Source organism: Clytia hemisphaerica, unplaced genomic scaffold, assembly GCF_902728285.1.
Source record: "Clytia hemisphaerica strain Z4C2 unplaced genomic scaffold, Clytia hemisphaerica genome assembly, whole genome shotgun sequence".
Classification (NCBI taxonomy): Eukaryota; Metazoa; Cnidaria; class Hydrozoa; order Leptothecata; family Clytiidae; genus Clytia; species Clytia hemisphaerica.
In genome coordinates this window covers 3,201,043-3,223,824 of record NW_027104594.1, presented here as the reverse complement: position 1 = coordinate 3,223,824, position 22,782 = coordinate 3,201,043, and the positions used below count along the sequence as shown (strand labels likewise).

The 22,782-nt window shown below is 36.3% G+C and overlaps 1 pseudogene; it reads left to right on the top strand.

Moving 5' to 3' along the window:
• The first annotated feature begins 1,178 nt into the window (after positions 1-1,178).
• LOC136823972 (uncharacterized) lies at positions 1,179-6,364 on the top strand (annotated as a pseudogene).
• Positions 6,365-22,782: the final 16,418 nt, after the last annotated feature.

Genomic DNA, 22,782 nt, shown 5'->3' with positions numbered 1-22,782 from the left:
CAAAAGAATATAGTGTTGCTGCTGGTGATAAAAACATTGCAGAGGGTATCAAGTCTTTACTTAAAACAAAACAAGACAAAATTCAAGATCTTCTCAAAAAGATGAAATGCAAAAGGTCTTCTTTGTTCAATGAATCCAATGAGACAGAACCTTGGAAGTCCAACGATTTGAGGTTTTATGATAGTAACATTTTAAATATTAAAAACTTGGAGAAAATATTGCTTGGAAAAAATAGTATCTTGATAATTAACTTTGAAACCACCTCCACAGAACAGTCCCTTGACCGGAAACGCAAGCTTTGCCGAGAAAAAGAAGGGAAGCGCAAAGAGAAAAAAGCCGAAGAGTCACGTGTTTTGAAAAATTGTAGAAAACTTGTATCACTGCTAACTGGTGGTAAGGTTCAGTATGATACACTAAAGAACAATAGAAAATTAAAGCTATCTGAAATAATTTTGGAAGTAAAGCTTACTCGCCGCTTTCACCTTAAACCCTTACTCAAGTTGATCTAATTTCTGTTGATGCAATGCAAATAATCGTGGAAATGCAAGAAAGAATGGAATGCCAAGCATCGACAAAGAAACCTAAAAAATCTTTAAAAGGAAATCAAAAGACTATTTTTCAATGTTTGAGCAAGCAGCCAACTACTTCTTCGGCTCCACTACCATCTCCATCACCCTCAAGAGTAGAATTATCTTCTGAATCTGAATCAGACATGTCTTCAGACATGTCTTCATCAGAAGAAAGTAATTCTACTGAGGATCAATAGATGTTTAAAAAGTGTTTTTATATTTAAAGAGCTTGATATTGGTTTAGTTTTCTTATAGTGCACTTAGTTCTGATTTGATTATAAGGCTTACTTTTTAAAATGAGATTATTCATGTCTTGTAATTTTTCTTCATCTTTCTTTTGTTGTTATTCATTCTGTTGTTATTTTTGAAAGTTTTTATATTCTTCTAAGTGTAGGTTGTTTGTCTTATTTGTTTTTTGAGAATTAATTATGTGTGAGTTCAAAATAGATGTGCATTTTCTAAACATAATACTGTATTCATGTTGATTCATTAAACAAGTTTTGAAAAAAAAACTGTTAGAAGTTAACCAATTTTATTGTTTTCGTTTTTGTAACCTACATAGAAAAAAAACATCCCATGAAAACATAAAATTAACAAGTCTCCAAGACGATGTCTCGTAACATTTTGAGAACGCTTATCAGAAGTCAATCTTCTGTTACAAAAAATGTTTACATATCCCAACAAGCATGTGATGCTAATGGTATCGAATCTTTGTTAGACAATAAAATTTTGAATGCAGAAAAGTACATGGAATCTCCTGAAAATAAATCACATTTGCAAAATCTGAAAGGAGCTCGAGCAATCATTTGGACTCTGCTAGCAAATGTTGAATATAACAATCGCACAACCAGGCAAACATATATGTCATTTATAGATGCTTTTTCACTCTTTCTGTCCCACCATGAACATGAAAATCGTGAAAGCCTTCAAAATCACTGGAGGAAGAAGGAATTCAAAGAATTTATCTTTCACCCATCCTATGGTCTTCCCGTTTATATTTTGAGTAATAAGTTTGTTGTTCTTCGTTCATACGATCACTGGCGGCCTGGCAGGGGGTGCAGGGTGTGCAGTGCACCACCCAGAAAGATCTGAAAGGGGCGCCAAAAGGGTTTTTGAAGGGGGCGCCAAAATTTTGTTGATGTTTAATTGGGCGATTTGGCGCCCTTCGACAAGTTTATAGCGCCTTCTATAAGTGCAATGTTGATTTTTTTCGCCTTGCTTCCTTTCTCTTGAATTTTTTCAAAACTATCAACATTGAATCGAGAGAAGTCAAAGCAAGAGAAGGGGGTTGTGTATACACCAGGGGTTAAAGAGCATGCTGACCCCCAAATTGAGAGATTGCCAAAAAGATCGAAACTTGTTGATGCTCGCTGTGGTTTTTGTGGTCTTATGCTGACTAACTTTCTCCTTTTTAGAAGATCTTTTAAGCTGTTTGACGTTTCTTAAACCAATTTTTTTGCTTGCAGCGCCCTAATTAAAAAGAACCCTTATTCCTGCCAAGTTTCGAATTTTAGGGGCCTTTTTCAGCCATTGATCTTTAATGGGGAGTAAAGTAAGACCAGCAGCGCAAAAGTTTAAAGATTATTAGGTAATTTTTCTGATAAAGTTTTAGAAAACAAAAATATAAACCAAATCTACTTGGTATAAAATTTCCATTTCAAGTATCAACAGCTCATGTTTTTTATTTGAGGAGTTTTTCTATTTTTGGTGCTGAATTGGGATAAATTGGGGCATTTTTAGACATTTTAAAAGTTGAAAATTGAAAAATTTTCCTTGTTCAGAAAATGACATTTCAAATTATAACAAGGAAATAGATATCAAGTCATCAATACTACCACATTTGTATAAATAAAACTTTTTTAACTCAAAGATTCCGGGTGTTACTTTCAACATCCAACCAGTCACCTGCTCTGACTTTTAATATTTCCACTTATTTATGGAGGGAGCAAGTAAGGACAAAAATATCAGGGGCGCCAATTTCATAGTTTGCACCACCAAGAAAATTAAGCCAGGCCGCTACTGCATACGATGCCGATTATGAACAATTTTTTGAGAAACTGCTTAATTTTGATCGTTCGAATGAAGATGATTGTGATTTAACTAAAGATATTGTTGGAAAACTACTGGATAGTATGGATTCATCATGGGACAAAAAGGTTTTAAAATATGTTCTGGCATCAACAAGAAGCAGAGCTGAATTAGCAAAATTGGGAATTGGAGATAGAATTAACAAAATTGAGACTGATGTTACCGAGGGAATGATACAACGTCAGGAATGTCGTTCGATTGCAGTTCAAGAAGTGAGGAAATCTTTAGAGACACAGCATGAAAATATCAAGAAAAAGTCAAATAAACTTGAATTCAAGCTTTAATCAAATGTCCCACAAATGGTCGGAAACTCAAAAGAATGACTCTCTTGAAGAAATTGAACTTTGCAAGCAACAACTGGAAGATGTCCAAAATCATTTATCAAATTCAAATTCTAAAGGTAGAAATAGTTATAGTATTTATATATAGTTATATTTAGAAATACATTTTGTCTGTATCATTTTACATAATCCCAGAGAAGTTAGATAAGTTAAGATTGTCCTCTATGGGTGCCAAATGAAAATAATTCTCCAAACGACGGTTTTTTTCCCAATAAATAGGGAGAGGCACCAAGGCTTAAGGTTATTTCATTCTTTATTCGGTAATTGCAAGTTATATTAATTTACATTCAGCTGTAAAAGAGATGAACAGACGTATGTATCACAAAGTCGTTAAGCGGTACAGAGCTGGAATGCGGAAATGTAGCAGTGGCAGACCTAGACAACTTGATGAAACAGATGAAAGATTCGTTTTGGAGTGTATTGAAAATAAATCAACAGCGCACAGAAGAAGACACGATGCAGTCATGTATGCAGGAAAGAGAGTAAAAAAGCGAGACTTTTTGAAAATTGCAAACTTCAGCAGATTGAGAAGAGGATTGAAACCTATCCGATCAGCAACAACCGTCTACAATAGAGGGAGACCCCGAAAAAAACGATCAGCACAATCACAACTTCACTTAGGATTAGCTTTGTTTTGTACAAGGAAGCCTCCTAAACTTCAAGATAAAGAAAATGTGTTGACTCACTATCAACGCGCCTTCAAAAGGAACATCTTACATACACGATGTGGACCTGCAGAAAAGTCAGATGCTAATCTTTTTTTATCATGTGATGACAAAGCCTACATTTGTCCTGGTACCGGTACAGGTGCATAAATTGTGTTATTCATGTGGCTAGTTCCATGATCATCATTTTGTATTGATTGATACACTTGATACACTGCTCATACTGTTTTGTATTTTTGTCATTGCAAGCTTCAAGGAATAATAAATTTAAGGAACAATAAATTGATGGAATGATAGTTCCAGGCTCTTCGATTATAATAAAATCTAATTATCCATAATTAATCTTTATCAGGTATGACAAGTGCACGGTCAGTTGTGACGATCCAGCCATCAAATCTCAAAGAGCAGGGGGTTCTACCCAAATATGACTGGCCTACAGCAATGGTGAATGTAACACCTGGGGTGAGCCGCATATTTTGTTACAATTTAACTGAAATTAACGGAAAGAATGAGCTGAAAATGAACGATGACAATGCCATTATCTTCAATCGGCCTAAGTTTTGGATTGGAAGTGGGGGATTTGTATGGGCCTCTCTGAGTTTATGCAAATGCGATACAGTGAACCATTACTCTTCACAGCGAACCTTAGTAACATAGATTTAATCAAGTCGGAAATTAACCAAGCCAACATTAAATTAATGGATACAGTCAAGTTATATGACATTTCTTGCCAAAAGAATGACGTACTTAATACATCATTCAATCATTCTCATCGGATCTATGAACAGTCACGTCTAAATAAATTGTCGACTGCAATTCAAACGTACCAGAGAGAAGTTGACAATGTTTCTGATATTATTTATCCTCTCATTAGCACTGTTAATGGGGAAATTGCTGACCTTTCCGAGGATTTAAAAACAGCATCACCTGTCAATCTATGGTCAAAAATTAAGAAATTGAAGCAGAGTGGTTGTCATTCACTTCACTGCTATCTCAAAGAACTGGTCCCAACGATGAAAAGTCGTGTTTACGAATTCACTGACGGAGGTCCAGGAGTAGGTGTTTCCAACTATGATGTAAAATTTAGACTTTCAGAAATAGTCTTGATTTGTGATCTAGATTACCTCATCAGACACCATCTTGCAAATGATGACAGCAGTCACAACGAAGTCGAGTGAATTCAGAGTTATGTTGGGGATGCAATTTGTGATGGAGGCAGTTTGGAATGGGAGTACAAAGGAGTTTTCGATGGTTTGACAGATCAACAACTTCAAGATATGTCTTTTGAAGAATTAGAACAAACTGAGCTAAAACGAATGGAGTACAATGCCTTTAAAGGGGGGGGGCGTACGGGGTTCGCGATTTCCGAAATACCGAATAATTTTGATAAAATTTCCGAAATTCCGTAAAAAAATACTTGCAATACCGATAACAATTATTTGGGTATTTTTCCTCTTTTTGACTAATTTTTCATCGAATTTCCCAAAATTCCGAAAAAAGGGGATAAAAACTTTACAATACCGAAATTTTGAAGCTAAAATTCATGGATTTCCGATACCGAAACAATTTTAGAATTCCGAAATACCGAAGGAATTTTGCCTAATTTCCGAATTTCCGAATAAAAAAGGGTCGATTTCCGCAATACCGAAAAACCGTACGCCCCCCACTTTAAAGTTTGTGATGAATTGGCAACCCGCATTGATGGTGCAAAATGCCATGCAAAATGGCTTCATGAAAGCATCAACTTCGCCATCAAAGTCAGAGTTATTTTTTGATGAATTCTATTTGAAAGCTTTCTTAGCTGCAGCTCCATCAAAAAGACCCACTCTTCCGGGTTATCAATATTTCTCAATGCTCCAGAAATTCATTACCAACCATTTTGAAATTGGAGAAAAATACTTGGAGTACTTACGATCACCGTGTGCAGAAAAATGTCAACTTTGCCCTAAAAGGGAGTTTATTGGCCCAGAGTGTCAAAGAATTCCAAAGCCAATGCCAGATTACTCAGTATCCGGCTACCATTACCTATCTCCGCATAAAACTCCTTGCACCATTGACGGAAAAAACGTGAAATTGACGATTTTCAACCTCGTGTGCAAATGAAAAGAAGAAAATTGGAGTCTGAAGAAGAAATTCAAAATTTCTCTGAAAAATTTATTGTTGATAAAGTGCTGTTAACAAAATACTTAAGTCATCTGCGTCATCTCGATTTGAAACAAAAGAAGAGAGAGGAGAAAAATCGAAAACTTAGGAAAGAGCAACAAGCTAAGTCTTTCGAAGATTACGATTGGGAGGAACTCGTGTGTAGTGGAAAGATAAGAGCTTTGACCCATAGTGATCTTGATAAGTACTTACAGCATTTTCAATGGAACAATTCAAAAAACTTAAAAAACAGGATAAAGTGAAGCATATCCAGCGACAAGTTTTGGGAAAAGCGGGTATAGGAATTAACCAAACACCACACAAACATCACACTTCTGATAAATCTTCTGGTGAAAGCTCATCTGATGAAGAAAATGTATCTGAAAGTGATGATGATCTCGCCTTGAATGATAATGGCTGCTCCTCACATTCGGATTCGGATCCAGATGGTGACGAAGAAAATTTTCCAGACAATAGCGAGGAGGATGTTGATCTTCTATTTACAGTTACACGCTCTGGTAGAACTGCAACGACATACAAACGTGCAGCTTTCCTCTGACAGTTTTTATCATTCTATATTTTCTGACTTATTGCTACATCTTGTTAGTCTTAGTAATATGCATGGTTAATAATTTATTTAATTTAGATAATTGCTCACATTTTGTTATGAAACAAACATTATCTTTTCGCAAAATTTTGCTTTGTGATAAAAATAAAGAATTTCCTAGAGATTTTATAGAAGACTAGTTGTAACAAAAAAGATTCAAAATCTTGAAGTAGAGACTTTTCCTTTATTAGAATTTTAGATTTATAAATCTAAGAAAATTTTAAAATATTCACATAATCAAAACACAAGATTAGGGTAGCCATTATTTTTGTCATGTAATTTTCATAGTAATTACAACTTTTCTATATAAAGCAATCACCAAAAACTTTACAGGCTGTGTAGTGTCAATTTCTTCTCAAACCTTGTCTGTATCTGGATTTATCTGGATTTATTTCGTTAGAGAAAAAATCAAACTATATTTCGCCTATTAAAATCTGTAAATTTTCAATATGTAGAGCTTATACTTTATTTTAAAATTTTCGATTTTCGCTTGTCACCTTGTTTAAAAATTTCCTCTTTCTCCATAGAAAAATAAAACAAAAAAGAATCAATTAATATTTACTAGATAGATTTATACTGTGGTATGCTTGCCAATAATTTCCCTACAGACTTTAATTTATCCAGAAAAGAATCATTGTCTTTGTAATGGTCTAAAGATTTCTAAAGGTAAGTGCTTTAAGTTGTTTTTAGCATCAAATTGGTTGTAGGTCGTTAGTGTTTGTGTGTTTCTTGTTTTGTTTTGTTTTCCTTTGAATCGGGGGGGGGGGGAGTGCAAATTTTTTTTGGCATCCTTAGGGGAGGGGGTCCGCTTCCTAAGTTCTCTGAAGGAGTCGCATTCATTTTGTTATCAAACCTCAACGGTGGAGATTAATTTGGCAGAATTTCGTGAGGATAATTACATAGTTTTGCATACTTTTAACGAACTTTCATTCCTTCAGACTGTGTGAAACCACTTTTTCATAACCTGCACGCCATCGCGATTTTCGAGTAAACAAATCACGAAGTTTTCTCTATTTCTGAGTTTGATCTAAAGCTTTTTCCAAGAACATAAACTAACATGAGGACTTTTTGAGACTATGTTCTGTCCTCTTATAAGTAGAGTGAATCAAAGATATTACATACATGTGTGTGGCATGTAGCGATGGGGTAGAGTAATCCTTCAATAATCGGATTCAAAAATCGGGATTGTATTGGAAAATCGGGGTAAACCGGAATTTTCACACAGTGATAAAAATTCCTGTATCCACCCCTGGGGCAAAAAAATCCACTTTTCTCAAATACAGGGATTAAAAGAAGAAATAAACACCATATCATGACATGGGTTTTATGAGGAAAAATTGAGCTTATTATTTTGTTGGTCAAATCCAATTCAATTCCAAAATTCTTTGAGCTTTTACTTCCTTCTGTGCAATATTATAACCATTTGGTAGTAATTAATTTTTGTTTATTGCGGAACGAGCGTTATGAGGGCGTGAAGCGCCCGAATAGGGAGTGTAGCATCCTTTGGCAAGATCCGCATACGTGGGACGTAAAAAATAATGTATATGTTCGGAGAAGTGTCTCGAAAAGTGCTTGACAACGATGGACGATTGAGAAGTGCTTGACAACGGTGAAAAATGTCGACTTTACTCTAAGGAATGATACGATTTAACCAGTGAAAAGAAGCATCTATCTCGTAAATTTTACTGGAAATTACTTTTAGAAAAACTTTATTTTTGTTTCTATCATTTTATGCAAAAAAATTAAACTTTTTTGCAAAAAAGTAAAAAGTAACTGAAATTATATCGAGTTTGATTCACACGCTTGTGAAACATAAACAAAGGTTGCATACCTTTTAATGTTCAAAACCAAAAAACTGAAACTGTTTCACTAAACTGTAAATGGTTTGGGTTTGTTTACCTAAACAAAGAAGCTATTACATTGCTAATTCGATTTTTAGGATCTTGCCTGAAGTCACAGCAACGAATTTCAAAATGGTAGCCCAGCGGAAGAAAACATTAAAGCTTAGGGCTTATGCATGCGTGCGTTTAGTGAACCAGCGTAAACAAAATGTAGTGCTTTGTTAGAATAATGGTTTGGCAAAACAAAAAATCAAATGGTGCAGTTTGTTTGCTAAACCCTCGGTTTAGCGAACAAAGAAAACACAGAAAAAAGACTGTTGGCTTTGATCGTCTGTTTAGGTAAACTTTTAAATGAATCAATGCGTTCGCTAAACCCTCTGTTTCACTTTTTTGGGTTTTTGGCTAAATGGTATGCACCCAAAGATGGCGGTTTTTATCGACAGGATCCTGCCGATTCTTTTTAAGCTGAAAGTCATTTTTTGCTTGTAGAATGACGTTGCTACTGTTCCTGACTGTTCACACTATTAGAAATTTTACTCGAGTATCATTCTTGAGGTTTTTTACCACTTCCTCTGGGAGAGGTGAGAACTGTATTATCCTCTACTTGCTGATGTAGCTGTCGCATCCAAACTTCATGGTACTTTTTTGTGATAATTGATTGGAGTGACTATTCCTATTAGGGTATTAGATCAATTAATTTCATGGAAAACTGTTCTTGTGACTTGATCATCAAACCAAATATCAACTGCAACAGTCAAGTCAGATTTAAAACAACATTCGGATTTCGAAATATTTTAACTTTTTAGACACTATAATTTTGTTGGCATTGTTAAACTTAACATTCAGCACGTTGTCAGCCAATATACTGACTGTTCAACTATTTTGAGTAACACTTTTACAAAAAAGATCATACGCCATTGAAATATTTGCTTTGGTGATTGTGGTGGTCGGTAAAATTTGTTGAGGAGGAACGGTGTGAAGAACAACATTTAGACTTCGAATTATTTTAACTTTTAGACTTTAAACGTGAAGAACAGACACATTATTTTTAAGAGTTTTTTAATTATTCTTCATGAAACGAGAAAGACTTTGTGGTTTGAGATCAAGCAAACATTACACTATTATTCCTATCCAGATTCGATAAAATATGATTCGATATTAAGTTGAAGTTGGTTTGATATTCTACGTTTGACGTTTGATATTCGTTTGATATTCTCAAATTTGGTTTTTTAAGTTATTGGAAGTCAATAGAGTTTATTCTCAAGGGTTTCTGTGCCTAATTTTACTGCTCTCCGTCGCAGTGTGCTCCTTCTAAAAATTTGCAACCGTCAAACCTCATTTCGGCCAAAATGACAAAATGGAGTCCTGTGGGGGAGAGGGTTCATCTTTGAAATTGGAGACTAATGGAAGTCAATAGAGTTTATTCTCAAGGGTGTCTGTGCCAAATTCCACCGCTCTTCATCGTTCTTTTTATGCTGGAGCTTTTTATTATTAATTTAAGAGAGGGTCTATTTTCACAGATACTTATGTTGAAAAATTCTAGAAGATTTTTTTTTAAGACATCAAATTATTTTTAGTTCAAAAGCCTTGTATAAAATACTCTCTGTACAGTACAATCAGCTACGGTGCTATTTTTCGAGTTTTTTTTTTTATATTAATTTTTGTTATTTTATGCTGAGGAAAGTTGTATATATTGAGCAAATATTTTTGTAATTTAATCAGCAAGATTTTTTAAAGCTGTTAAAAAAAAAAATTACTTTACAAATAGTACATAGTAAATAGTACAAATGACTTTTCAAATACCTCCAGGTGCTTTTGGAACACCCCTGTCTTCATGCATTTCTAATTTTTCCAACATTCTCCTCCTTGGCATAGTTGTTGGGAGAACGCGACCAGGCGACGGTCTTTTGAATAATTACATGTTTTTTTCTATAAGCATTTAACATTTATTAGTATGTGCAGACTCAGTTTTTGGTACCTTTATCACTTGTTGGCTCTTTTGTCTTGAGAACAATATAATGCTAAGCGTAATGCGAGCCTGACATAGCGCCATAGGGGCAGACACTTGCTTATAAAAAAAAACGTGTACAGTAATTACTTCAGCCGAAAAAGATCTTATATTTTGCTTTTTTGTCATTCTGCATTAATGATGGAGTAGTACATTTTGGATTTCTTCGCTTTGCGAAAACAGAACGTTCGTTCCGCAAGCCCTTTTATGTTGATTTTATTAGTTTTCTGTAACAAGAAAAAATAATAAAATCATAATTAAGTGTTACTTCATTTAAAACTGAAGTTTGATATGCTTCAAAATGAAATTATTTCAAAGAAATCTTCGAAGCAGTGAAAAGGTTTTATACTGTCTCCGAAAATTATCTTCAAAAAATATCAAAGGTTTTATTTAAGCAAGTTTTCTTTCAAAAACAAATGCAGGTTTGAAGTAATTGCTAATCTATAAATGAGAAATGTGAAAAATGAAACATCATGGTATTTAGAATTGCTAACACTTTCCTTTCTTTTCCTTTTATAGATAGATGTCAAAAAATAACCAGTAACAAGTTTTAAAAAATTAACAAAAAGTTTTTAAAAAAATTGTTGATTGTGGTTAACAACAAATGAACCATAGCTATTGGGTTCATTGGTGGTTGGGGTTGTACGGGTTGCTGGCTGTATGGGTTGCTTGCTGTATGGGTGAAAACCACCACGATTTACACCACGGCCACGAACCGCCCCACGATTTGCACCACGGCCACGAACCGCGCCTCGATTTGCACCATTGCCGTGAACCGCACCACGGCCACGAATCGCACCACTGCCACGAATTGCACCACGATTTTGATTAGCACCACGATTTTGATTGGCACCACGATTATGATTAGCACCGCGACTTTGATTAGCACCACGATTTTGTTTGGCACCACGATTTTGTTTGGCACCACGATTTTGATTGGCACCACGATTTTGATTAGCACCACGCTGATTTATTTGATTTATCTGATTCACTTGTAATACTTCTTGTTCTTGTTCTATATTTACTATCTGTTGTTCTACATCTCCTTGCTGTTGATTCACTTGTACTGGCAACACATTTTGCTGTATGTCTCCTTGCTGTTGATTTACTTGTACTGGCAATGCATCTTGCTGTATCATGTCTCCTTGCTGTTGATTTACTTGCTCTGGCAACACATCATTAACTACTAAATCTTCTTGCTGATCAAATTGAACTTGCTCTACATCCGAAACTGTTACATCTGAATCTGTTACATCTTGTCCATCATTCGACACCTGTTCAGTGTCCTCAACTAGAACTACAAGGTCTGCGGTTACCCCACCTTCGTCTTCATCATGAAAACCCTGATAAAAATATAAGCTCTACGGATTAGATTAGTTGTAGCCTGGGAATCCAAGCTCATAATCTTAGAAAAAACAAAAATACCTCACCTCACAAAGTTCTAAAATTATAGAGCTTGGTGCAGGTAGATTAGTCTGCTACAGAATGTTATAAACAGTCTGTGTGTGAACCCTTGTTGACAGACTTTCTGAACTTTGGAAACCCAGGCAAACACACATAATCAACTTACCATAAAAACTCTTTCACAAGCTCTAAAGACTTTCAAAACTACTAAAAACCACATCAAAACATCGGCCACATGTATTTAGACATCCAGCCAACAGTCATTTTTTTTCGAAATGAATCTATGTTTTCATTTTCATTTGTTTTCCTTTTTTCTGCAGAGTCAGCTTTTTCCATAAATTATGCGTGCGCATCGAAATTATCAAAATACGCGCGAAAGTACTGCTAAGTAATACGCCGAAAGCTGGCCAATCAGGCTGAACCTGCATTGTAGGGAAAAATCTCCCTGCAGGTGAGTTACCTGCGTCAAGCGTTAAACTAGCAGCAAAAACATCATAAACTAGACTGTGAAAAAAGTTTAACGCTTGGATTTTCAGGCTTGTGTACAAAAATTTAGGACAAGCACTAACTTATAATGAACTGGAAAACAACCAGTTAAACTAGATAATATTACTTAATCAAGGTTAATGCAACTCTTACGTAAGCGATTGTAGAAGCTGGAGAAGGTGGGAATGGAAGGTTGATATCATCACCATGTTGGTCCACCTGGCAGTTATAATGCGCGGTCATTTTTCAAGATTTCCGGGTTTGTGTATTTAGCGCATTCAATTCCGTCCGTCTTCTATTGCGCCCGTTAATTTTTTTCATTAGCCTACGGCACTAAGGACCAGGCCGACTATCCGGCCGAAATTGGTGAAATTTCTGCGTGGTCAGTAAATTGTAAAACCTTCAAAATCTTGAAGTTGGTGAAGAAAATGGTGGCTGGCTGAGTTTTAACACAAAATATGTCATCAAAAAGCCTTTGATATCTTGGCAATCTGTGAAAAATGAACTGGAAAACAGCATCAAAGTACTTACTGGATGATATATAAGAAGGTTGGTTGAAATAATTTTCTGGATTTTTGTTTAGTTCAAGGGTAATTTCAATCATAAATCAGACTTATTTTTTCGCCTGTTCGACTTTGAGAAAATATCAACTGTCTTTACCCTTCGGCTGAAAGCTTTTCCTTGCCTACCTCAGGTAAATAACTCTATGCTACCTCTATAGACTAAAGCTGTTCCCATTGTTCTTGTTCATGCAAAGTTTGAGACTGTAGATAATGAACTGGTTTACCCTCATGCTTCAAAAAATTCTCAATTTAACCTTTGACTGTTGATAAATGCAGTTAAAATATAGTTAATAAAATGTACCAATGTACCAACCATGTTTTTTTCTGGGAGTGCACTGAAACTGAAAGCAGGATTTTATAGCGGTATAAGAACTGATGTACCCATTTAAAATTTGAATTGTTTTGGATAGACTGGCATTGAAAAAAAAGACTTCAAACATGTTCATTAGCTCCCCTTGCCTTACGTATGATGTCCATTAAATACGCTTGATGATGTCCATTGATTACTGTTCATCAATTACATTTGATGACGTCCATCGATTAGGCTTGATGATGTCCATGGATTACGCTCAATTTTCATCGTTTAAGCTTGATGACATCCATCGATTACGTTTGATCTCCATCAATTTTGATGATGTCCACACGGTCATAATCAATAAAATTGATACAACTAATCGATTGAACAGATATCAAACATAAAATCTATAATCGATAGCTAAAATCAAGGTAAAAAAATTGTGATTAGAGATTTGATTAGATCACAATGGATATCAATGAGCAATTGATGATTAATGTCGATTATATTTCGATTAATATCAATTACTGTACCTTGCGGTAGCGACTAATATCGATTATTCATTGATTGTCTATCAATGAACTATTAATCAATATCAATTACCTTAAAGTATCGATGGTATCAATTGATAATCAATAAAAAACATCCTTTGATTATTAATTGGTAATAATTGATTTGGAGAATGCAACCGTCTTTTGAATAATTAATTAGTCCATAATTATTACTTAAAGGGGACGTCAGCTTTGGGATATCATTTTTACCATTTTTTTAGAGAAGATAAATAAGAACGAATAAAAAATCTTTTTTTTTTGGCTGAGTTATTCAAATTTTTATTTTTATTGTTTTGACTCTACGATGGAGAAAATAAACGAAGGAGAGTAAATTTGTGACATAGATATTGCGTTTCTGTTTCCCCTTCTCTTTCTTTTAATAAATTTTTTTTTCTGAATAACTCACAAATATCTGCTCCTTTTCGCCAGCGATTTTTAGAACAGAGATACTCCATTTTCCAAGGCACTAACTCTATACTCAGAACAGATCATATTTCAGTCTAGTATAGTATGGATAAACTGGATAAAACTAATGAACAGATAAAATTTTCTGAAGGAAAAAAAGCAGATCGATTTTCCTGTTTAATAATTATGAAATCCCTCTCTTTTTACCAAAAATCTTGTTTAATAAATGTTGTTTAAAAAGTAGAGAAGCACTTTTTTTACGTCACAGATTTAAAAAGAAGGGAAACTTTCAAACGTCTATTACTATGCATTGAGAAAAAAACTTTCAATGATTTATAGCTCGTTTTGATTGTCTTGTTCTAAATTTTCTAAATGTAACAAAAAATGTGTGACAAAAATTTGGGCTGACGTCCCCTTTGAGACAAATAATTTATCACCTCTTTACTGGCTGAGGGAATGTAATATGTGGAGTAATAAGTTCAAAAGTCCGTCGCTTTCTCCAAAACACTTATCAATTACACTTGATGTTCATCGATTAGGTTCGATGTCCATCAATTGCATGTTTGATAATTTCCATCAATTACACGTTTGCAGATTTTGTGCGTCCTGTGCCCACGTTGGTCCCAAAAAAAATCTTGTTGGTTCCTAAAAAGGTTTTCTGCGTCCCCGTCCCAAAAAAATTTTGTGTGTCCAGAAAATATTTTATGTGGGTTTGCCAGAAAAGACGTGGACAAGAAAAAATTCTCATGGGTGGCGGTTTGTGGGTCCCTAATAAAAGAACAAATACTGTACAAACTATATGTTTAAAGCTGAATTGTTTTGAAAGTTATTAACTGAAAGAATGACATTTTGTTATGCAAACTTTTTGATAAATACAAGAAAAAAAATTCTTAATTTTCTTTACTTGCAAAAAAATGCCATCTACTTAAAAGTATTCACATGAGTGTGTGGTGTGTCATGTGTTTTCTATTAACTTTTACTTTGTTCTTTGCTATGCGCTTACCAGATGGAAACGGAAAATAAAGTTGCTGGTCTATTTTAAATCATGCTTCAATCATGTGCCGTCAAAGTTCACTGGTACCCACATGCCAGCCCAAGTGCCTTGTAAAATGTGATTCCATTACTCAAATCTAAAGAAACCAAGTGCTTTGATTTTTACAAGTGTTTTTTTTTTTAAGAAAAGCGTAACAGGAGTATTTTCGTGTGAAATGTTCTCACTTACTTAAATTGTTTGATTATAGATCTTGTTGTCAAAGAGATTTAAATAGTAAGTGAACATACAGGCCAGATATTACCAATCCCATGTTTTTACCAATTGTTCCAAGTTAGAGATGTTGAAAGTAACCCACAAGGTTTTTTTTCTGACCCATAAACTACCCACAAGATTTTTTAATTTTAATTTAATAATGATCGTTCAATCTTTGTAAGAAATTTAGTTCTGTAGATAGCAATTTTGTATGCATAGTGACCACTGAGCTTTAGCATCATACCCTATACAGTCACTCAAAGTCAGTTCAAAAGTGACTAACCTTGCATCGATTCATCTATGCAAATTTCTTTGCCACAACACTTGCAAACAGCATCTGGTACATCTATTAAAAAGAATTATTCTCTTCACCATGGCTGATTTTTGAAGAAGATGTTTTAGATGTAGTAGATCTGTTTTTCTTTGATTATAACTTTATTTTGTTATAACTGATTTTTCTATTCACTATATATAAGCTCTGGGGACAAGTTGAAATTTCTTGGATTGTTTGACTTTGGTTGCTGGGATTGCACTACAGGGTAAGTCAATTTCTTAATTAAACTTGTTATAGTTCAAACTGTGAAAATATACAAAACATGGTTCACCTTTTGTTTCATCTTTTACTGAGCTGGCACTTTGAATTTGCATGTCATCCACTGCAAGTCTGCGCGATTCAAATGTTGACACTAAAAAGGTTTATGTATGATTGTTACTAAAAACATTGATTTTGAAGAAGTTTAGTTACTACATGTTTACCTTCTGACGTCAATGAAATCTTAAAGTGTATTAATAATTACAAATTGAGAAAACTTTCGAGCCTCTCTTTTAAAAGTCAATTATATACCTTCATTGGTAGTTCCATTGATAACAGAGTGTTCAATCACCATGTCAATTTCTTCTTCGCGCTCTGCACTGGGTCTATTTTTTGCTGGCGTTGAAGTAAGAGGGACCTAAAAAAATTCAAAACGACAGCGCTAATAGTTTGGTCAATCTCTTAAATGAATTCGACAGTTGAACTTTCAGTTGGAAAAAAGAAAGTAAATTATCTTTAAACTCTTAAAAATCTCTTACGTTATCGTACAAATGGGGATTAGGTCTTATCAAATTACTCAAAAGAGTCCTGTTTCCATCCTCATCTATGATAACAAACGCTGGTATCCTTTCTGGGAAGATCTTTACACGCTTTTGCCAGCAATCTTTGAGGTAAAGTCTCTCCTCCCGAAGCGTATATTTCCTGAAAATAAGAGAAAAGTTTAAAAGGGTGCTGGTATCGTAAAGAGCAAAGATAGTTAATCAGAGAGGACAATTAACAAGATCTCCTGTGTACTTGATTTGAGTTTTAACTAGAAAACGATTTCTTACCTAAAATGGTGCAACTCTTTCTTTTTGAACAATTCTTCACTTTTGTCGTCAAACAGAATGCCTTTCTTTGTCTCGCTCCAAACGTTTTCAAACAGCAGAAAGTCAGCAACCCGCTCGAGATGTGCTTGAAATGTGTGTGCCTTTGATTCAATCAGATCAAACGGTACAAGTGAAAGCTTGAATGGCGGTAGGAGTCCTTTGTTTTCACTGACGTAAACATCGTGCTCTTTGTTTTCTTTGTAGGAAACCTCCTCCGTGAACTTTGCTCGAATTTGGTATCTTACAAACAGATTCATCAAAACGTTTTCTGGATGGTGATTGGTGCATGTAACGGCCACCTTTTTCAATGGATGGAAAATGCGTTCTTCGTCCTCTGCATTGGTCGATGGTAGTGACATGATGCGATACCTCATTGGACCGTGACTCGTTAAAGAATGCAGGTACTGACCATGCGTTTTTCTTGTAGTCAACTTTTTGGGTAGTGGCATTAGTTCTTCCATTGCAACCAAATGAAGAAATGACTGGTTGAGATATCGGAATACCTTTAAAAAATTCAGAATTTAACACAGCTTTTTTAATTTATTTTGCAGTCAGTACTTAGGACTTCAATATGGCATGAGGATTACGGGTGGTTAGTTTGGTAGTTACGCTCTCAGCATCGGCTAAAATAGCTCAATTCTTTTTAAATTTTATATACCTTAGCGTTGGTTCGGTGGACTTCATTTAAGTAAATAATCTCCTGTATCTCGATTATCTGTAGTAACAAATTGTAAAAATCAGGGTCGATTTTGTTTCTTAACAGTGCTGGCAAGCGATGGATGCCGGCCATTTCTTCTACCAGTTTTGCTAAAAGGGTAGGCTTCAAATCGTCCATCAAAAACTTAATACCACGCAGGGAAAGTTCTGACCTAATTTCATCTTTCGAGATCTTATCGAGCACGTTCGCCTTGTGGTTTTTGAGGCAAGTTCGCATGTAACTGAAATGGAAAAAATGGATGATAATGAATATTTCTAAAAAATAAATAATTACTACGAATATATATCTTTTTTGTTAATCTGTCCGCTTTCCATGTAATTCTTAACGGGGCGAATCGCGAAAGTTTATGCTCAGAATAAAAACATACTGGTTTAAAATATTTCGCTCTCCCTTAGAGCATCTTCAGTTTTTTTGAATAACAAAGACGTTTAACAATTATATTTAACGACGCTAGAACGGCATTACAATGACTTCTTCAGTTTTTGACGTCACGGAACATCTGGTACACTTCTTTCGCGTATCCGTGGCAGTCTTTGTTGAGACCTGATGGAGCCAGAGTTTGGAGTCTGCACATCCATTTATCTTCGGCTCGTTCTCTTTCTGCGGAGGATGAAAAGTCACTTTCTAGGATCATCACCTCAAGGTCAGCAAAGGAGTGGTCGCGATGGAAATGTTCTGCCAACTCTGAATTTTTCGGTCTCTTTCCAATGTCGTAGCGGTGCTTTGAAAAACGCGTTGACAAGGCTTCTCCTGTGTGACCAACGTACAACTTGTCATGGATCTTGCATCTGGCTGCATACACAACGTTCTTCGTTTTGCAGCTACCACCATTGGTTACACGTTTAGTGATACCATTGTAAGTGATTTCCGACTGGGTGACAATGTTCGGGCATAGCTTGCATTTACCACACGGTTTCGTGGTGTTTGACGTGGTGGTCTTTCCAAGATATCATTTCGCACGATTTTGTTGGCGATTTTCAGAAAGTACTGAAGGAGTTGTTTGCCATGGTTGATGTAGTCAGCTACGTTCGTACAAATTCGACGGATTCTGATGAATTGTCCCTTCGGGATGTTTCTGATGACATGGTTTGGATGATAAGATTTGGCATTGAGGTATAAGTGTGCATCTGTTGCTTTGGATGGTGCTGTCACGAAAACGAACCTCGACGTCCAGGAAATTTACCGAGTCAGTTGATTGATGCGTCTCGTATTGAATGGTTGATTTCATTTTGCGGCTTTTCGAAAAGTTATTGCAAAAATCGATAAACTGATTCAGTGACTCGTTGCCATGGGTCCAGATGAAGAAGATATCGTCGATATAGCGGTACCAAACGAGGGGTCTGAGCTTGGTGAGTTCGTAATATTCGTTAAGCATTTTCGTCTCTAATGATGTCATGAAGAGGTTTGCGTAGTTTGGAGCCATTGGAGTACCCATCGCGGTTCCTTTGATTTGGTGGTAGATGTTGCTCCCAAATCGGAATACGTTTGACCGTAGTACCAGAAGTATCAGCTTTCTTAGATAAGATGAGCTGATCGATTTATTGTTGCGTTGTTCCAGATGATCAAAGCAGGCATTTGCTCCTTCTTCGTGATCGATGTTGGTGTACAGCGAAGCAACATCCATTGTAACGAGTATGGTGTTCGAAGGAAGCGATGAAAGATCGGCTAGTCTTACAAGGAAGTCTTTTGTGTCGCGAATGTAAGAATTCTTTTTTTGCGCTTGGTATTTCAGGAAGCCGTCAAGGAATTCTGAGAGTCGGATACTGCAGGATAAGAAGCCGGAGACAATAGGTCTTAGAGGCGGGAATTTCGAAAAGTTTTTGTGTAATTTTGGCAAGCCATAAAATACTGGTGTTCGTGGATTTGATAAATGTTCAGTTAATACGATGTGTTCTTTATCGGTGATTTTGGATTTCGATTTAAGATTGTCAATCTCCTTTCGTATGGTGTCTGCGTAATTCTGATTTGAATCAGTATCAAGCTGTCCATAGAAATGTTTATTCTCGAGTTGATCATTGCAGGCTACGATGTAGTCAGTCCTGTTCATCACGACAATTTTCCCACCTTTATCTGCTTTTTGAACGTTGATGTTGCGGTCCCTGGAGAGTTTTTCGAGAGAATTTTGCTCTTCCCTTGTGATGTTGCTTTTCGGCCGTTTGGAATCATCAGCAAGCAGCTTCACAATATCCGACTTGATACAGGAAAGATACTTCTCGAGATTCGGGCATTCACTATCATCGGCTGGATCATAGTATGGATTGCGGTACGTTGATTTCATTTGGCAGCGTTCGGTCTCTTCACACGCATTCTCGGGGTTGGTAGACTTTTCGTCATGTTCATCTACCAGGTTTCGAAATTGATATCTCAATCGTTGTTTTCGGCAATACGCGTGTACGCCATCCAGCAGCTGTTCAGGATCTGGTGATGGTGACGATGGACAGAAATTGAGCCCCCTTTCCAGCAATGATAATTCGGCAGTAGAAAGTTTGTGGCTTGACAGATTGTGGACGATTTCAGATGTTTGTGTACGTGATGTATTGTCGTTCGATTTTCTCGGCACTTGTTGGACAGCTCGATCTGTTGACGGAAGCACAAAACGATTTGAAAGTTTTAAATCTGCTTGAATGACTGTTTTTTCTCTGATGCGTTGTGATCTTCTCGGCATTTTCCATTCAGAGGTGTTTTTTGCTGATGAGCTTGTAGTATTAGAAGTTTTGCTACAAGCATATTTTGGAAATGTTCGAATTTCACCTTTCTCGAAGCATTCGATAAGATGACGACGCATTTTTGTTTGATCGTACGTGATTTCACTGGGTTGGTGACCGAGTAGTAGATCGATAGCGTAGGCGATTGCAAATATACCATAGTCTTTAGTTTTAGTCTTTAGTCTTTAGCGTTTGGAATCATGTTAAGACTATCGTATAGTCTCTCATTCGTCGATGACAGAAGCGTCCAATGATTTGATTCATTGTTGATTATTTGAATGGTTTCGAATGGGCAATACTCGAGCACAGTTGCTTTGACGAGTGATGGTGGTTGAACGAACAGATGTGGATAGTCTTTTTGGAGAAGATTTAAGGTGATCGTCACGTGTTTGTCGTCCAATTCGTCGCCATTTTCGATTGTACCCTTGTCGTCAAGAACCAAATCAAGGTTTGGAATTCTATTCTATTTCATGAAAATACACTTTTCTTTTTTAAGGCAATAACAATTTTAAAACATATTACAGTATATATATCTACGAAAGCTTGAATGGTGGTAGGAGTCCTTTGTTTTCACTGACGTAAACATCGTGCTCTTTGTTTTCTTTGTAGGAAACCTCCTCCGTGAACTTTGCTCGAATTTGGTATCTTACAAACAGATTCATCAAAACGTTTTCTGGATGGTGATTGGTGCATGTAACGGCCACCTTTTTCAATGGATGGAAAATGCGTTCTTCGTCCTCTGCATTGGTCGATGGTAGTGACATGATGCGATACCTCATTGGACCGTGACTCGTTAAAGAATGCAGGTACTGACCATGCGTTTTTCTTGTAGTCAACTTTTTGGGTAGTGGCATTAGTTCTTCCATTGCAACCAAATGAAGAAATGACTGGTTGAGATATCGGAATACCTTTAAAAAATTCAGAATTTAACACAGCTTTTTTAATTTATTTTGCAGTCAGTACTTAGGACTTCAATATGGCATGAGGATTACGGGTGGTTAGTTTGGTAGTTACGCTCTCAGCATCGGCTAAAATAGCTCAATTCTTTTTAAATTTTATATACCTTAGCGTTGGTTCGGTGGACTTCATTTAAGTAAATAATCTCCTGTATCTCGATTATCTGTAGTAACAAATTGTAAAAATCAGGGTCGATTTTGTTTCTTAACAGTGCTGGCAAGCGATGGATGCCGGCCATTTCTTCTACCAGTTTTGCTAAAAGGGTAGGCTTCAAATCGTCCATCAAAAACTTAATACCACGCAGGGAAAGTTCTGACCTAATTTCATCTTTCGAGATCTTATCGAGCACGTTCGCCTTGTGGTTTTTGAGGCAAGTTCGCATGTAACTAAAATGGAAAAAATGGATGATAATGAATATTTCTAAAAAATAAATAATTACTACGAATATATATCTTTTTTGTTAATCTGTCCGCTTTCCATGTAATTCTTAACGGGGCGAATCGCGAAAGTTTATGCTCAGAATAAAAACATACTGGTTTAAAATATTTCGCTCTCCCTTAGAGCATCTTCAGTTTTTTTTAATAACAAAGACGTTTAACAATTATATTTAACGACGCTAGAACGGCATTACAATGACTTCTTCAGTTTTTGACGTCACGGAACATCTGGTACACTTCTTTCGCGTATCCGTGGCAGTCTTTGTTGAGACCTGATGGAGTCAGAGTTTGGAGTCTGCACATCCATTTATCTTCGGCTCGTTCTCTTTCTGCGGAGGATGAAAAGTCACTTTCTAGGATCATCACCTCAAGGTCAGCAAAGGAGTGGTCGCGATGGAAATGTTCTGCCAACTCTGAATTTTTCGGTCTCTTTCCAATGTCGTAGCGGTGCTTTGAAAAACGCGTTGACAAGGCTTCTCCTGTGTGACCAACGTACAACTTGTCATGGATCTTGCATCTGGCTGCATACACAACGTTCTTCGTTTTGCAGCTACCACCATTGGTTTCACGTTTAGTGATACCATTGTAAGTGATTTCCGACTGGGTGACAATGTTCGGGCATAGCTTGCATTTACCACACGGTTTCGTGGTGTTTGACGTGGTGGTCTTTCCAAGATATCATTTCGCACGATTTTGTTGGCGATTTTCAGAAAGTACTGAAGGAGTTGTTTGCCATGGTTGATGTAGTCAGCTACGTTCGTACAAATTCGACGGATTCTGATGAATTGTCCCTTCGGGATGTTTCTGATGACATGGTTTGGATGATAAGATTTGGCATTGAGGTATAAGTGTGCATCTGTTGCTTTGGATGGTGCTGTCACGAAAACGAACCTCGACGTCCAGGAAATTTACCGAGTCAGTTGATTGATGCGTCTCGTATTGAATGGTTGATTTCATTTTGCGGCTTTTCGAAAAGTTATTGCAAAAATCGATAAACTGATTCAGTGACTCGTTGCCATGGGTCCAGATGAAGAAGATATCGTCGATATAGCGGTACCAAACGAGGGGTCTGAGCTTGGTGAGTTCGTAATATTCGTTAAGCATTTTCGTCTCTAATGATGTCATGAAGAGGTTTGCGTAGTTTGGAGCCATTGGAGTACCCATCGCGGTTCCTTTGATTTGGTGGTAGATGTTGCTCCCAAATCGGAATACGTTTGACCGTAGTACCAGAAGTATCAGCTTTTTTAGATAAGATGAGCTGATCGATTTATTGTTGCGTTGTTCCAGATGATCAAAGCAGGCATTTGCTCCTTCTTCGTGATCGATGTTGGTGTACAGCGAAGCAACATCCAT